Source organism: Ambystoma mexicanum, chromosome 10 (genome assembly GCF_040938575.1).
Source record: "Ambystoma mexicanum isolate Mex_15411 chromosome 10, UKY_AmexF1_1, whole genome shotgun sequence".
Taxonomy (NCBI): domain Eukaryota; kingdom Metazoa; phylum Chordata; class Amphibia; order Caudata; family Ambystomatidae; genus Ambystoma; species Ambystoma mexicanum.
Window position 1 is genome coordinate 109,380,033 of NC_090932.1, and position 15,024 is coordinate 109,395,056.

Sequence of the window (15,024 nt, forward strand, 5' to 3'; positions counted from 1 at the left end):
GTCTGTGCACAACATTCTTGACAGCACAGCAGCACCCAAGGAAAAGCATTACATTTGCAGAACCAATCTATTCTACATCTTTTTTGAGCTCTCATTTCACACTTTCTTTTGTGCGAGCGTACATGCATTGTCAGCCAGATGACATACTTTTGGTGCACTACTTCCATGGAAGTGGGATTGATGTACATTGTGGAGTTTGGAAAGAAGCAGCTGTAGTATTGGGTGGCTCGTAAGGGTAATAACAGTCAGAGTCTTCTTGGCTGCAAAAGCCTGCAACTTCGGATGGCCTGTCAGGTTTGCACTATTTAGTGGCTTATTAGAGATGCAGAACACTGCTGGCCTGCAGTTGCGGCTTCAACATTGTGGTTGCAGGCTGCAGAACACAGAATTGTTGGTTGGCCATCTTTTTAGGGATGTCTAACAATGATGATGTTGGGTTATTTAAATATAGCACCTATACCTGAACGCTTTACACAGAACATATATACATGATGATGAATCAAACCATCTCACCCACTGGCATTTGGTACTGATTTATTGACCTCATAACGATGAAAGGCTGAGTGTTGTCGGGATTCGAACCTGCGACCTGCAGATCACACAAAGATCACAGCAGCAAGTGAGAGCTCATTCCACTGAGCTATCTTAACAATGCTGCACTACCTCCATGGCTGCAGGCTTGCAGCACATTGCAGGGCTGCAGTGCAGACAGCATTGGGCTGCTTACTGGGGTTGTTGAACGTGGCTGGTCTAGAGGACTGCAGTCGTCATCATGGTTGTCCTATCAGGATTGCAGGGAGATAGGGCTGCAGTATTGAGTGAGTGACTAGCAACTCCCTCTGCTTGGGCCCACACATGTCAGGGTGGTTAATGTAACCTAACAGCATTAGAAATTAAACACAGCAAACCTTTAGCGCTTTATGGCCATACTAATGTCAGCAGGCGCTAAGCAAATACCACATAGCATAACATTTGCAGAAATCTATAACTGAGTTTCATTAACAGAGATGATGCTCTGCCAACCCATCCATTGCTGTGAACTTAACATTTTTTTCAATGTAATATATTGCATTTTTTGCACACTGTAAATGCCCTTTCAGCAAACGTGCACCATTTGAGTTACTTGAATTTTGGATATATGTTTGTGAGCCTGCATGCTGCATAGAATCTATTGTTAACACTAACAGTACTCCTTTGCTGTATCCAAGAGTGTTAGTGGAAGGTGTATGTTCATAGATGCATTGAGTATGCTGCTGGACGGGATCTTTCCAATTGTTGCTTGCCACATGCTGTCCGTGTCCATCCTTTATGGGAGATTTTGCCTTGCTGATTTTCTTTTCTGTCCCTAGAGCAGACACTTCTGAGACTGTCGGTTTGACTTCCAGTACAATCTGATATTACATGATTTACTTGAATTTATTTAACCGTCCATCCATACCCCCCTCTCTTTAGTCATTTTTGTCATTAATCATGTTCATGTATTGCTTATTTCGGTCAACCAATATAAAGTATTTCCTTTATATTCCATAGGTTTACTGAAATGAGAATGCAGGAGCTACTGTTGCTAGTACTGTTCTAAATATTAATTTGTGAGGCAGAATCTGTATTCCACCAGAAGAACCATTCTTGTACCAATCCATCGTAAAACAAAAGGTTTTGCTAATATTTTGGATTTAAAAAGACACAACTTCAGATGAGTTTAAGACTTAGGAGGAGAATAGAACACCCAAATACCCCTTGAAGTAGAGCATGCTGTGCCGCAAATTTGCATTCCTCGCTTGCACAGTAGATCACTAAACACTTGCTGTGGCGGCCCAGCACGCCGGCGCCGACTGCCACCGGCACGCATCACTCAGTTGCGCACAAGGCTAAAAAACTGCCCGCACACAAAAATTCTTTGGCGCACACAGCCAAAAATAATTAGAGGGAACATTGGTCGGAATCCCCTAAATCCCACACGCTGTGCCTAGTGAAACACACAGCCATAACCGCACCCTCTGCATTTCTGTCGACAAATACACCATGTACCACAGTCTTTCCATGCACACCACACCCACAAACTTTATTGGCCAATCCTGTAGCCTCTGCAGGCCCGTTTCTATGGCCGTCATCTGCAAATGGGGCGTATGTAACACGTGCCACCCTGCAACTAATGCAATATTCGCTTACTTTTCCTTAGGGGCGCGCACGGGGGTGGGGGAATAACTTTGAACCAGGGGAGCGTACGTCGTTAGGTGTGGTGGCTCTTAAAAGAACCTTGGTTTTTTTTGTTGTTGTAAAGGTGCTTCCGTAGAAACACTTTTTTGCGGTCTTCATACGTAAATGTGTATTTTCAACGTCAGCTCACATTCTTATAATAGGGTCTTCACTGCAGTGTGTAGATTGTGAAACAACATTTCATTGCCATTGTGCGACAAAGACATGCCATTTGCCTTGAAAAGGTGTATGTATCGCGAACCAATGTTCTCATTCTCACAGAGGAACATCCCAGCAGCGCTAAAGAAGTCACACATGCTTCTGTTGATGAGACCCCTTCCAACCTCTGGCTGGCGACAGGAATCATTGGAATACTTTCACACTATTCTCTGGGGTATACATGAGAAAGGCACCTTGGCAGTAGGAAAAATGCACTGCACTGCTTTCACCATAATCTTCAGTTGGCTAAACACACGGGAATAAAGCATGTAACCCAAAAAAAAGGCTCCAAAGTGCACGATCACAAAATGTACAGTTGCTGAAGAGGCCACGCGTCGACATTTTAGAAGCAGTCTGCCGAAACAGCACGATTCCACACTACACCACAAAGCGTCCACTCCCTCCAAACCGAAATTGGCAGACAAGTCTTGGGGGCATACACGCACAGATCTTCCACAAAGCCATCACACACTACGCAAACTGTGTGCTTGCCACGTTTGCCAGCCGCAGTACACAAAGTAATGGGGAAAGTGAATGCCGCCCTTTCCTGTGACGCACACCCAAAGCACCTGATTGGCCAAAATCCATAGTCCCATTTCCATTGGCCACCATGGTGAGAAGCGCAAAATGTGCCACCTGCCTTTCCCCAAAGAGCGCGAGAGCCGTGCCCCGGTGAGACAGGAGGACTCCCTCTCCCTATTGGAGCTCTTTCCTGTGACGTACACCCTGAGCACCTGAATGGCCAAAGGCCACAGTCCCATTTCCATTGGCCAGCATGCTGAGAAGTGCAGAATGTGGCACGTGCCTTTTTCCAAGTACTGCGCAGGCTGCGCCCCAGTTCAGCAGGAGGAGTCCTTCTTCCTATTGGTGTGCTTTCCTGTGACATCCTTTATGAATGATATTTGTGATGTCATCTTTCATGTCGTGGGTGTTAGTCTTAGCAGTGCACAGTGGGGACGTAAGTTATGGTTGCTTGGCTTACCATAACTCGTGAATTTCAGAGGGTTTTCGTGTTTACTTGTAAACATAATCTCCCTTTAACAAAGTTTTTTCATTGAATTTCATAGGTTTTTATTAGTGCAACTTAACCATAACGTCCCTTTAACAAAGTTTTTTCAGTGAATTTCATAGGATTTTATTAGTGCATGGGTTACCAGTGCATGCTAATTTCCTACAACTTACTAATATCATACTTACCCCATATTGTCCAATTTGCAAAGTTTCACCTTAAAACTCAGCCATTTCCCACATTCTAACATCATTTTTAACGCATGTATACACTTTTTGCAACTTTTTCCACCATTTTCGCGTTCGTCGACGCTTGCGAATATCTGACATCATTGCAGACATTTTGGACAGTGTCAAGTGACCACGCGTGACATGATGGCGTGTCCATGAACACGTCCGCACTTTGTGAACAGTTCGGAACTGCATTTTCTGCTGATCTGGAAACTTTCAAGCTCAAAATCTCACCTTGCACAACCCCTAAACCTATTCTTACTCATTATCCATTAACAATCTAGCACAGAGCACATACTTGGACGAATATTAGCAAAACTGCTATTTATCTTAAAAATGGCATCAGCTATTGCCATCCCTCCTCCCCAAGAGCCACCAACACCAATACCACCAGCTAGAGGACCTACACAACAAAAGAAGTGCAGTACTTTAAAGGACAATAAAGAGGACCAAGAAGATGAGGTAGAGGAAGTGCCTACCTCTAGCACCCAGAGAGAATCATGGGAGTGGCAGTTCTTTACCACTGGGCTGTCTTCCTCCACCTCATCTTCCTCAACCAATACTGTAACCACGCAGCCTACTTCTGTGGGACACAAAATCCGACCAGCTACCTTGCACGCGATAAAAGAGGCTGTTGATCCATATCTTTCGAAGACAACAGTATTCTGCATATACTGCAACACACAACTCTGCAGGCGGGACCAATTTCAAAGTGCTTTTGAAGCTGTAATCAAGAAGCATGAGAAATCCTCCATCTTAGATGTAACGCACGCACAACATCTGCCCCTGTCCACCTGCCCCTCTATATTACTGATTGGTGCCTCTTCCCTCATTTCCATTCCCACCTTACTTTCTGACCTCTCCTGCAAAAGAAAAAGGTTCCTTTAGGAACCACCTTTCACATTTAAAAAATAGAGCTAAAAAAAGAATCTTAATGACTCCATCTACTTTACATTTCTCAGTAAAGTAGATAGACTCAATAATATGTTCACAACATTTCCATTAGCATTTTGTGTTATGCTAATGGAAATAATGTAGCGTGTATCCCCCATTCCAAGGGCTGGAACGGGGGATAATGGCCCGGCAGCCCAAATTATCACCCCATGCGAAGCAAGAGTGGATAACAAGGGCTCTGGACCGTTATCCCCTGTGTAAGAACAACAGGGTAGTTTCAAAGAAAAAGAGGGGGGTCAACTGCCTTCCCTAACCGTTAAAAAGAACAGTACGGTATCACAAACAACGGTTGTTTGGGAGAAATGGATCGATGTGTGCACATTGGTCGGCATACGTTGGTAGACAAAAGTTGAAAAACAATAATGTACTAGCTGTCCCTAGAGAAAGAACACCCCGTCCCTGACAGGAGGGCCTGGCCCTAGGTTGAGGATGGTGCAACGCTTATCTAACAGGGATAGCAACAAGAGAACTGTCCCTTATCACTAACAATTGTTAGAAAATACACATTAAATTAAAACATTGAGAAGCTGGCAAAGAGAACGCAATGGGCAGCGCGCCGCCCACGGTCCTACAACTATTGCCACCCTACCACTGGTGTGTGCACTACTGCTGGCAGTGCCAGGCCCACAACCTCTTGCCTGGGGGAGAGAATGTGCCTTTGTGTGATGCCACGAGCCCTGCCTGAGAGGGGGTGAGACAGTGTACGTGTGTGCCTGTGCAGTGGAGCAGTGCGAGCTGCATCAGTAAATTGATTGCGCTGTCACCTGAAGGAGGGAGTAGAGTGACTGTACCGCACCAACCAACACCCTGCCACTAGTGCCGCCCTGCCTGCACAGCAAGTGGCCCCAACCCCCTGCCACCAGCTACACTCCTGCCCCAGTGACACCCTGCCACGGTGGTTGCTGGAAAAGGGAGGAGAGATGAACACTCCCAGCTGGGGGAGGAGAATAGCTGGCCCAGCCACCTCGCCAACCTGTGTCTGGCCAACCAACATCATGCAGCCCTGACATCCACCACCCAGAAGAGGTGCTATGAGCAAGCAAGGTTTGCAGCTCTGTACAAGTGCTTACGTGCCCTCCTGTGCCACTACAATTAAGTGACGCTCCTGCCTGGGGGAGCGTGGCCAAGAAAAAGGGGAGGGAGTAACATGCTGCCACCCCTGCCCCGGCAGCATCATGAGGCACAGCCTAGATGCCTTGCTACTCACGTCTCGCTGCCTACCCCAACATCAAGGGACTGACTGAGCATGCATGTGGCGCAGCCAAGACGCCCTGCTACCAGCATCTCGCTCCCTGCCCCAACATCAAGGGACTAAGCCGATGTGGCCCCTGGTGCCCTCAGGTGCGGCTTTGCCACCCTTTGAACTCCCCCGCACCTTGAAATCTTTAAGAAACCCCATAGAGTAACCAGTATCCCTCCGTTGAAGTTCTTGGAGTGCATCAACATATCTTTCTTTTTGTTGGCCTTGTTGCCATCAACGGACCTTGACCCGTGGAAGTGACTATCCTGAACGTACACTGATGCAAGGGGAACTGGTCTCCTGCAGTCCTCCAAGTGCTCGAAAGAGACTCAGCAAACATGTGTTTAGATGCTGTGAGCCGGCATGTAGATCATATGCATTAGTGGCCCCAGTTAAATGGACTTGAAGCTGTGCTCCCGTGTTTTCTAGGCATGCTCTAAATGGTGCCAGCGGTTAGCAATGGCGTCATTCAGTGGTTGAAGTTCCACCATTAATAAAGGGTCTTGTAGAATGTGGTAGTACTGCCACCTGCGGTTCACCAAACAAAGCTGTCACCTGCCGAGTATATTTAGAGTGTGTTAATATGTGTTATGTCTGCGACTTCCTGAGTCACCATGTATGTGTCAGTGGCATATCCTGCTGTCTTCCCCATAATTCCTAAGTGGTAGAAGTATTGTCGTTCTGTAACGGGCGGGGGGCAGGGGGAGGGCGTTATGTAAGTTTCAGTAACGTTTGTTTTGCCCAAGCTAATAAAAGGAGCAACTGCAGGCACGTGCATCAGAACGGCTGCAGACTCCAACCATGGAACATCTGGCGTCTCCGTCTCTCATTCTGGGCCTGCAGGCCTACACTGTGTGATCAGTCTCGGGAGGATGGCTCAGGGGTAACGTGCTCGCCTTGGAAGCAAGATGACACTCAGCACCACAGGTTCGATCCTCGGGTCCGCGCTTAGAAACCTCTGGGTATTAAGTGCATTCTAAATAACCTATTATATCATCATTTCATGGTCCTGCAGGTCTCTGAAGCCTGGTGCACTGGGTCCAGCCCAGGCACCCACCATCCAGGATGCTGCCGGCATTCGAGGTACTCCGGCACCCAGGCTGTGTCCCCACAGCCTCACGGGGTCCTGTAACCAAGAAAGTCTTGGGTGACCCCGGCACACCCGCACTACATTCAGTCTTGCAAGCTGTAACACAGATGCCATCTGTCAACCTCCCACAGCATGCTGGCCTCCAGTCGATCCAGATAAAGAAGTGCACATTCAAGGTGTCTCCCTCTGGAACTCCCTCACTCTTGATCTCTTCCATTGTCCAGACAAGCTGGTGCTCTGGAAGGACCTGATTACCAACACGATTATGACTGCTCACAGTTCATGATTTCCATCCCCTGAGCACACTCACAGCAAACAAAATAAAAATAGCGCTCTTTCCATAGAACTGGCCAAACCAACAGTTTTGGCTTTTGTGTAGGCATGAGATCCTCATGTTCCAGGCCCTGCCATAATGGTACTTTGTAGCCCAAAGATGGCAACATCTGACTAATTGTGCTATTACCTGGGCATATTATGGCAGTGCATGGCAAACGCCTCCCTGATATCTATGCAAGCACCTAAAACTGTTGACTTTGCCAATGCTCATCTGTAACAGGAATTCAGCGGAAGTCACAGATGCACACACTACTTATAAATGTGGCTGAAGGCACGCTTGGTTAAGTCAGTTTTATTATACCGGGAGATGGTTTAGCTGATTTTTAGCTGCAATTAAGCCATTACCTTTCAGAAGGCTCCTCGTTTATTTGTTGTGAGTTGGTTTTTCAATAAAACCTTGCACAAGCTAGATTTTAAAAGATATTCCTGGGTGATGTGTTTTTATTGGGGAGAGGCAGGTCGGGGGTCGGAAAGGGTCACAGGGACTTGCGTGGTCAATGGGTGGGTAAATAACATGCTGTATGTCTCTCCTTGCATCTTATCTCTGCTTTCTTCACTTCCCATGACAATAGTTTTGGCTATCAGGCAGTGCTTTCAGCAACATCGAATAACCAAAACTAAAAAGTAATTAGGAAAAAGAATACAATTTAATTCCCTTTTGGAGCAAAAAGATCCACTAAACTGGGGAATATTGAATTTGCACATGGGAAAGGGTGCTCAGCCAATAAAGTTGCTGGACATCAAGTGGCTGAAACTACCAGTGTCCACCTGCATTCCACCAGCCACCCATGCCCCTTTCCCAAGGGCAACCATATGTTTTGGCCACCTCTGCTATCACCCCCTTGTTCAGGGGCATATGGAGCCAGTAATGGCCCAAAACCTTCACCAGAGCCCTTGCTTTTCACTCAAGCCTACCCAGGCTCGGGCTGGTGGGCAGTTAAGCAGCCCTCCCCTAGATGCAGGGTGATGGCAACATGCCATCTATAACTTATATAGATGAAGGACCTGAGCACAGGGCGAGGATAGAAAGACTTGTCAGACTTCCTATAATTCCAAGTCACTTTCCCAGATATTCTCCTACAGCTGAATTCATGGGATTATATGAAACACGTTAGTCTGTGTGCGTGCAGAAAAGAAAATGAGGTCTAATCTCCAAAGAAAAAAGAAACAGAGCAGGGGCACAGGCAGTTCCAAAAGAGTGTTGGGTACCATTGGCATCACGTGTGTGGCAGCAATGTAAAGGAAGGCAGGAGCATAATTAAAATATTTGAAAGCGAACAGAACATTGGAGCAGATATTGTTGCAAGTGAATAAAGGGGAGAGCCCCTTTAAGGAGAGGAAGACGCAGAACAGTGGGAGGGAGTGGGAAGAAAGGGGAAGGGGAGGGGCGAGGGAGGAAAAGGGCAGTATGTACGAGGAGGAATAAAGAGAAGGCTGGAATGGAGACAGGCTCCTGCGTGGTCATTGAATATACGTAGTATGGTCCACAGAGGGGCCAACAACTGGCGACGAGGCCGGTGAGAGCCCACGATGCATAGCAGAAGGGACAAGCCCAGCAGCAGAGAGACGGAGAGCTGGTGAGCCCAACAGTGCACCGGTGAGAGAGGTGCACCTGAAGGAGTGAAAGCGCCCAACAGTGTGTGGCCACGAGGAGGAGGTCCACGCGACCAGCAGCAGGGGTGGAAGATTGTGCCCAGCAGTGCAGCCGAGAAGAGGAGGTCCGTGTGACCAGCAGTGGACGAGGAGGTCTATGTGACCTGCAGCGGAAGGGGACCGCTATGCCCCGCAGCGACCAAACAGAACGCTTGTGCCCAACATCTGACAGTGCAGCGTGCGGAAAGGGCGAGTGACCACCACGGCAAGGAGCAGGGCCAGCGCCCAACAGTGAGCAGAGCAGCAGAGCCAGGGACACTGAGGAGGCACGGCCAACAGACCGAGACGTCTCCAAGGCCGTGAGGAACCGATGCGCACGGAACTAGGAGCACAACGGAGCAGCTCAGGCAGGGCCACCGACCAAGGAACAGTGAGACTGAAAGGGGAGCAGGCCCTGCGGACCGCCTACGCAGCCGTGCACAACCCCAGACCCGCAGGCCCTGAAACGCGCACCCAACAGAGCACCACAGGGGAGCCTGTACCCATGGCCTGATTAAACGGGCCACAAACACTGCCTACCCCCACCAGCAGTGAAGGAGTAGGTGAAAGTGAAACGAAAAAAACACAGCACAGGAGCATGTGAAAGTGAAATGAAAAAAAAAAAACACAGAACGGCAACGGCGCACGCTCCCACAAGGACAACTGCAGGGAAATGCCACATCTGACATACCCGGCATCATACGCAGAGGAAGAGGCCCAAAAAACGAATGGGGATCACCCCGTCATACCTCACGAGTACACCCGACAAGAGGGAAGTCTTCTCACCAGCACTGGCCCGGTGCCCAGCATACAAAGGAAATACAGGCAACACAGAGAAACAACACACAGAGCCACCGTGGCGCTGACACGCGCAGCACCCCCGGAAAGAGCCACGAATGACAAGGAGCACCACCCCACAGACAAGCTCCAGCAATACCCCAGCAACTACAGCATAACGCGCCAAAAGAGGAAGGGGTCAAACACCTCAGTCCACCCCATCCCCAACACACCACCAGGCTGAGGCAAGAGACCAAACCAACGAGAAACTATGCCGCAAGCTCGGGACCAAGTGCCCTCATGAAGCCACATATGCATGAATTCACCAGCCCAAAACAGGACCCCCAGATCAGCTCACGAATGAAGGACACACAACAGCAGCACTACCTGCTCACGACAGGAGCCTTGCACCAACACACTGGAGCACATGGCGCAGCAAGCACGTGTGGCCCGGCCCACCGGACACTGGTGTGAATTCCACCAAAGAGACCCCACAATAAGGCTCAACGCCAGGACACGACCACGCCATAGGAGGCTAGCAAGACGCGCCGACTGACAACGCCATCGCAAGGACCCCTGCCACAACACCATACCATCATGGTCGACCAAGCGCATGCGGCTGCAGACGGCCCAACCCATTCGCATTGAACCCGCGTCACGACAAGGGACGAAGATGGGAAGACTGGGTCGAGGAGTTCCAGGACTTCCTAGGAGCTATCGGACGGGCAAGACCTACCCAACTGAATTAACATCTTCACCAACCTGGCAGGAAAATAAATAAAGGGCATTATCAAGACGATTCCAGCACAGGAAAGGGTCACAAACCAACGCCTTCTCATTGCAGTCAACGACAGGCTCATAGTAGACTCCAACAAAGACTATGAACGCTTCACATTCAACCAACACGTGCAGCTTCCGCACAAATCCATCGGAGAGTTTGTTATCCATCTCCAACAGAAAATACTGCACTGCGACTTTGCCAACTTCAATGATGAGGAGGCTATACGTCTGAGGATCATAGAAGGGTGCACCTCATCAATGCTCAGAAAACACCTTCTCGAAAAGCCCCTGGCCCTAACGAAAATACTCACCCTGGCAAAAACGCACGAGCGGATCGATGCAAAGGCAGCCACCGTCGAGAGCAAAAATGAACGTGACTCCATTGCGGCCCTTGCGGTAGGGCAGCCAGAATACTCTAGGCCCAAAGGACCCTAGAGGAGAAGAAGACTTAGAAGCCACTGGCAACAAAGCCTGATCTACGCGCAATGCCACAGGTGTGGGTGAGAGATCCCACACAGACGACCATGCCCGGCCATCGGACAGAGATGCCGGCGCTGTGGCCAAGAAGCTCACCTTCAGGCGGTATGCAAAGCGGGACAACCCACAAATGCGGCATGCCAACCCATACCACCACCAAGCATGACCAGACAACCTGGACAATCATGGGGCCCTCACGACCGGCCAATGCCACCCCAAGTAAGATACCCAAGGCCACCGACAACATCGCGAGACATCAGGAAGTACATCGAGGACATGGACACCAACCCACCCAGACTATACGGGCGTGAACACCCCCTCTACCCAGAATTAAGTTACCCAAGGAGATATGGACTGGCATACGGCACACGAACCTCACCTGTCCTGCGAGATGATCACGAGCCACGCAACCACCCAGGACCCTTCAAAATGTCATACCGGGGGTCCGAGGGGGTGCAGAGGCCACAGTAAAAGTTAATACAGGGCATCGTTACCAGACAAGAGCAGTAGCACACCCCCTGAGCAAATCCCAAGCTCACGTAGCCCAGTGGGGAACAGCACAGCTGGCATAGCCAAAAGGACAGTCACATTGCAACCCAACCCATGGAGAACGCAGAGCACCTGCCATCATCCACATGATACTGAGCCCTGCCATAGGGCACAGCCATCTCAGCCATCGGACAGCACTACAGCGCGCCCTCATCAACATCCACCATAGATCTTTCGAAGTAACCCAGATGAAGGACCACGTGCCCGAACAAAACACGGGAGAAGCAAGGAAAGCCAAAGTAAGGACATACCGTACAGATCCCATCCTAGTGACAAAGGACCACAGTGAAATGACGCCACAGGCCTCCCTCCTCCACAAGTTATACTTTGAGAAATATGAACCAACGAAAGAGGTAGTGATCGAGAGGGAGGAAACAGAGAGCGAAGAGACACATAAAACGCTGCAACGAGAAAATGGGGGGGAGACCCGCGAGTAACCGGACAGGCCTCATCGAACCACAAAGAGACCCCAACGGCTATTTGTGCAAATGCAGCCTGGGAAGTCTCATGTTAAGTTGGGGGGGGGTTTCGAGTGAATAAAGGGCAGAGCCCCTTTAAGGAGAGGAAGACGCAGAACAGTGGGAGGGAGCGGGAAGAAAGGGGAAGGGGAGGGGCGAGGGAGGAAAAGGGCAGTATGTACGAGGAGGAATAAAGAGAAGGCCAGAATGGAGACAGGCTCCTGTGTGGTCATTGAATGTACGTAGCCTGGCCCACAGAGGGGCCAACAGATATCCACGTGCACTCGTGCAGCATCGCGTGGAGCTGATATCCACGTCCACTCGTGTTGCATTGCATGGAATAGAAGACCCTGCCGCCTGGAGGGCTGTACTGCAATCCACCATAGATGGGTCCTTTTCAGAGTGCTTTGAAACACTTGCCTGTGCATAGGCGCTTTATAAATAAACATTACCATTACTATCTACTCTTTCAACTGACCTGCTCTTCCAGGCCGATAAACACAAGGAACACTCTACCCACACATCACAATTCCTACAAATCAAACTTAAAAAAAAAAAAAGAGACATGAGGCAACTGATGGTTCGCACAGCTGTGCAAGAACACTCCCAGAGAGGAAATCGAAAACAGATCCCAGAGTAATACAAAAAAAATGTTTTGTATATGTCAGTACAAAAAGTGTTATCAATGAGAACGAGACCAAAACCTTCCAACCCAATAGCAGGAAAACATTACCATTTGCTGGATCGTGATTTGCATTGTAACACGCCCGTGTGAGTTCAATTACCACCAGAGCCCTGCATCACTGAGACCAGGTCCTAGATCTGTCCAAAGCAAGAGCCAACATATTCTCACGCGCCATGATCTCGTCAATTCATGAAGGAAGTGTGAGAGTCACAGTGCCAACATTGAACCCAGCCCACAATCCGTCCGCAAGTAGGAATGACTGGACGGACCTTGAACTATTCCCGAACCCCACCAGAGAGCAACTAGTTAGGAAATGCCAGGTCCCAAAGAAACACGGTATACAGGACTGCATCTCCCAAAATGCATCAGGTTTACAAATCCGAAACCAGGAGCATATTCCAGAATGTCTTTCAGGGATTTAGAAAGATATATGGTATTAGGTGGGTTGAGGTGGAGCGGAAAAGAGGAGGGAGTGGGGGGCGGGGGGAGGGAGAGAGAGAGAGAGAGAGAGAGAGAGAGAGAGAGAGAGAGAGAGAGAGAGAGAGAGACCGACCAAACCCCTCCCACCCAGTAGCAGTGTTTGTGAAGAACAGTTTTCTCCCTCCCCTACAGATACCGAATTTAAAGGAAGAAATACGTCTTTCCCCCCTCACACTCCCTGCCCCCCGCCATCCCTGCCACACCCACAAAAAAAGAAAACGGTTTTGGACAGGTGGATACTTAGTAGAGTTCTTCCTGTCCCTTGTGATGGCCTTTGAACACTACACAACCACAAAACAAATTTATGTGCAGGGGACAGCCAAGAGGCAAGGCAGGAGCAGAGCAGCAAATGCCAGCATTTGCACTGGAAACCAAGTGACCGAAATGTAATAGGAAGCCAACTATGCAATCAATTCGAAAGTTAGCCTCAGCCAAAGGGAGGGCAGTGAGGGCTTTTAAACTGAGACCAAGATCAACAAGCAGTGACTCTGAGCTGGTAGAGGAGTGTGTGGACAAAGATGGAGAGCACCAGAGAAATGGAACCCCCTTGAGCCCAGAAGGGGTGTGTGCTCCAGTGAGAAGAGCCTCCTGAACCGAAAAAGAGGGGTGTACTCCTGTGAGGTAGAAGTGAGCCCCTGGGACCCCAAAAGCGGTGTGCTCCAGTGAGGGGGAGGAGAGCCCATTGAGACCAGAAGATAGACTTCAGATTCAAAAGAAGGGGGGTGGAAAGTGTTAAAAGTGACTTTGATCCCCGGAAGAGGGGATGTGTAACAAAAGAGGAGAGCCCCCTTCTGCTTCATAGATGGGGTGTGTTTCAGTGAAGCGGGGGTGAGAGGGGAGAACCTCATGAGCACAGAAGAGGGGTATGCTACAGTGAAGAGAGAGAAAGAGGGTAACTTTGACACCAGGAGAGCAGTTGTATAACAAGGGGGAGAGCCACTTGGCCTGGAAGAGGGCAGTAACAGAGGAGCAACTTTTCTGACAATTGGCAAAGGAAGGAAGCTCTAAAATCCTGAGAGAGGAGGAAAGACCATGTGGTCCCCAGAAGTAAGGATAAGAACAGAGCTTTAGAAATCACTAAGAATGAGACCTGCATTTCTGAGACTGCCGTTTAATTTGCGGTCCTTCGTATATAATCCTGATTTTAAAGACCAACGGCCTCATTCTAAATTTGCCGGTATCCTGGCGGTAGAGCCACCAGGATAGTGGAAAATGTAGATACCGTTTCCGGCACTGGGTCCGGCAACATTGCCACCGGATTCTGAGTGACAGCGTAAATCCCAATTCATGGAGTCCCATAGGACTCCATGAGGGGATTTGCCGTTTTTTTTGCCAGTAGGCCCCTGGCTTAGCTGGAGGTAACCCAGGTGCCCCGCTGGCAAACCCGTGGTCCGCCAGTCCAGTCAAATGCCGGTATCCATGAATATCAGCACTTTTTTACCAGACCGGCATGTTTTAATTTGACTAAATAAAACCCTTTAACTTTGTTCTGGTGTCAGTAGTTGAGTGTCCCCTGCGACAGAATTATAGAGCAGTCAGTCGATGGAGGAGGAACTATTTAATGGTGATGGTGTGTTAAGCAAATAGATCAACTATGTCAAATAATTATGCAGTTTTGCCTGGTTGAACTGAGGCAGTTCTTTGAGGGCATAGGCGAACAGTTTCTGTATAGGACGTGGAAAGCATTTTCTCCATTACTGAGCTTTCACTCCGGGGTGGTAACATTGAATATTGTCTGATACGTTGAAGGTGACGTGAAAAGAGATCCTTCCAACAGGAGAGAGTTTAAATAATGGCAACATGTTCTTGTGAAATTTCAGGATGGTTGAAGGCCTAACTTATGCTAAGGTGGGATTTTCCTACCTAAAGAAACTAAGGAAAACCTATACTTGCCCTTACAACCAAAGCTAAC